The following is a 3,080-nucleotide window of genomic DNA, read 5'->3' on the forward strand; positions in this document are numbered from 1 at the left end:
AAGAATCGCCAAATACAGAGAAGTCGTCCATGAACACCTCCACATTCTGGCCAATCATATAAAAAAAATGGCCATCATACATCTCTGAAATGTGGCTGGTGCACCACACAGACCAAACGAAACTCATTTAAAGGCGAAAGTACCAAATGGACAAGTGAAGGTAGTCTTCTCCTGATCTTCTAGAGCGATATAAATCTGATTTTAACCCGAATAGCCATCAAGAAGACAGTAATACTCATGACCAGCCTATCCATCAAGCATCTGGTCAATGAAGGGCAAAGGGAAGTGATCCTTCCTAGTGGCCTTGTTCAGCTTCCTGTAGTCCATGTAGACTCTCCACCCCGTGACTCTTCTTGTAGGAATAAGCTCATTCTTCTCATTTGCTACCACAGTAATTCCACCTTTCTTTGGCACACATTGAACTGGGCTTACCCATGAACTGTCAGAAATATGATAGATGATCCCTGCATCTAGCCACTTAAGAATTTCTTTCTTCACTACTTCCTTCATGATCAGATTAAGTCTTGTATGTTGTTCAACCGTAGGCTTGCTACCTCCCTCTAGCAGAATTTTATGCATGCAATAAGAAGGGTTGATTCCCTTGATATCTACTATAGTCCAACCAATTTCCGATTTGAATCTCTTAGAAGCCTCATGAGCTTTTTCTCGTCACTACCTGAAAGGTCAGATGTAATAATAACAGGCAAAGTAAATGCATCACCTAAAAATGCATACCTCAAATGCTCAGGTAGAGGCTTAAGCTCAAGAGTGGGAGCTTCCTCAATAGATGGCTTGAGGCATTTAGGAGCTTTGTTCAATTCCTCCACTCCAAGAGATTCAAAAAGCATATCAATCTCCCTCTTCTAGGGAGAAGCATTCAAATATTGTAATTGTTCTTCACCTTCGTCATCTTCACTATCTGAATTTCCCAATAAGGCTTTTTCTAAGGCATCTGACCTTAGCAATTGATCAAGTTCTGAAGTAACCACAGAATCGACCAACTCCACCTTTAAGCACTACTTATTTTCTGCAGGAAATTTCATAGCAATGAACACATTAAAAGTTACATCATGATCCAGCACTCGCATTGTGAGCTCACCATTCTGCACATCTATCAAGGTTCGGCCAGTCACCAAGAAAGGTCTTCCCAAGATTATGGGAATCTTCTTATCCTCCTCGAAATTAAGAATGACGAAATCAGCAGGGAAGATGAGTTTATCAACCTTGACCAAGACATCCTCCACAATACCTCGCGGATATGTAATAGAACGATCGGCCAACTGCAAGGTCATATAAGTCGGTTTTGGATCAGGTAAGTCTAACTGCTTGAAGATTGAGAAAGGCATCAGATTGATGCTAGCTCCCAAGTCACATAAGCATCTGTCAAAAGACAGTTTTCCAATAGTACACAGAATAGTGAAGCTTCCTGGATCTTTAAGCTTCGGAGGCAACTTCTGTTGCAGCACAGTACTGTATTTCTCCGTGAGAGCGACAATCTATAAATCATCTAGCCCCATTTTCTGAGAGAGAATACCTTTCATAAACTTTGCGTAACTAGGCATCTGCTCAAGAGCCTCAGTGAAAGGTATGTTGATATGAAGTTTCTTGAACACCTCCAAAAACTTCTCAAATTGCTTGTCTAGCTTTTTCTTCTGCAGCCGCTTAGGAAAAGGCGGTAAATGGTAGATCTGTTTCTCCCCTGTATTACCCTCAGAAGGAGTGTGCTCAACAGTAATCTTCCTTGGTTCCACTTCTACTTCCTGTTGCTCTACTTCTTTCTCATCCTCAGCTTCTTTAGTCAACGCTTGAGTTTGTTCGGGATTCGCAACCTTTCCAGACCTCAAGGTGATTGCCTTTACCTGCTCCTTAGTTTCCTTCCTTCCTGGCACTTCAGTGTCACTAGGTAGTGTACCAGGCTGACGATTTAGCAAGGTATTGGCAATTTGCCTAATTTGATTTTCCAAGGTCTTCATAGAAATAGCTTGACTTTTGCACATTAGCTTCAACTCCTCTAATTCAGATTTTTCATTAGCTTGTTGCAGCTGAAGTTGCAGTCTCAGTGCATATTGCGGTTGCTGAAAACCAGGGGGATTGTACTGCTTAGCTGGGTACTGCTAATAAGGCTGTTGAACCGTATTCTAAGCGTTGCTCCAACTGGAATTAGGATGATTGCGGTTGTTGGGATGATAAGTGGCTGGCACAGGTTGCTGCAAACGCTGAAAGTTGCTCACGAACTGAGCTGATTCACTAGAAATTGTGCACTGCTCAGTCTCACGGGCACCAGCACAATGCTCACAGACACTAGTGATTTAATTAACCCCATGATTAGCCAAAGTGTCCACCTTCATCGTCAAAGCCTTAAGTTGGGCAGCTATAGCAGTTGTTGCATCCAACTCCAGAATTCCTGCTACCTTTCCGTGAGTCAGTCTCTGGGAAGGATTCTGGTACTCATTAGCTGCCATCAGTTCAATAAGTTCATAAGCTTCATCGTAAATTTTAGCCCACAAGACTCATCTGATGCTACATCAAGCATGGGTCTAGAAGTAGCACCCAATCCATTATAAAAATAGTTAATAATCATCCATTCAGGCATGCCATGGTGTGGGCACTTCCCTAGCATCTCCTTATATCGATCCAATACCTCACACAGAGATTCTCCAGTTTTCTGAGCAAACTGAGTAAGAGCATTCCTGACTGCAGCAGTCTTCGCCATAGGGAAGAATTTAGTGAGAAACTTTTGAGCAAGATCTTCCAAGTGGTGATAGACCCTGCTGGTAGAGAATGTAACCAACACTTAGCTTTATCCCTCAGAGAGAATGGGAAGAGTCACAGCTTAATAGCATCTTTAGTCACATAATTGAACTTGAACGTGTCGCAGATCTCGATGAAATCCCTGATTTGCATGTTGGGGTCTTCAGTAGGAGAACCCCCAAACTAAACCGAGTTCTGTATCATCTGAATCGTGCTTGAATTGATCTCAAAAGTGTTAGCCTTGATGGCTGGCCTGATGATGCTTGACTGAATGTCATTAATCTTAGGCTGAGAATAGTTCATCAAAGCCTTAGGATTTTTTGCTTGAT

General features: G+C 42.3%; 1 non-coding gene across 1 annotated transcript; it reads left to right on the forward strand.

The window, feature by feature from the left end:
- Positions 1-2,591: 2,591 nt before the first annotated feature.
- On the forward strand, positions 2,592-2,698 carry LOC141694870 (small nucleolar RNA R71). The gene has a single exon (XR_012564151.1). It is a non-coding gene; the product is annotated as a small nucleolar RNA R71 (small nucleolar RNA).
- Positions 2,699-3,080: the final 382 nt, after the last annotated feature.

Source organism: Apium graveolens, chromosome 10 (genome assembly GCF_009905375.1).
Source record: "Apium graveolens cultivar Ventura chromosome 10, ASM990537v1, whole genome shotgun sequence".
Taxonomy (NCBI): domain Eukaryota; kingdom Viridiplantae; phylum Streptophyta; class Magnoliopsida; order Apiales; family Apiaceae; genus Apium; species Apium graveolens.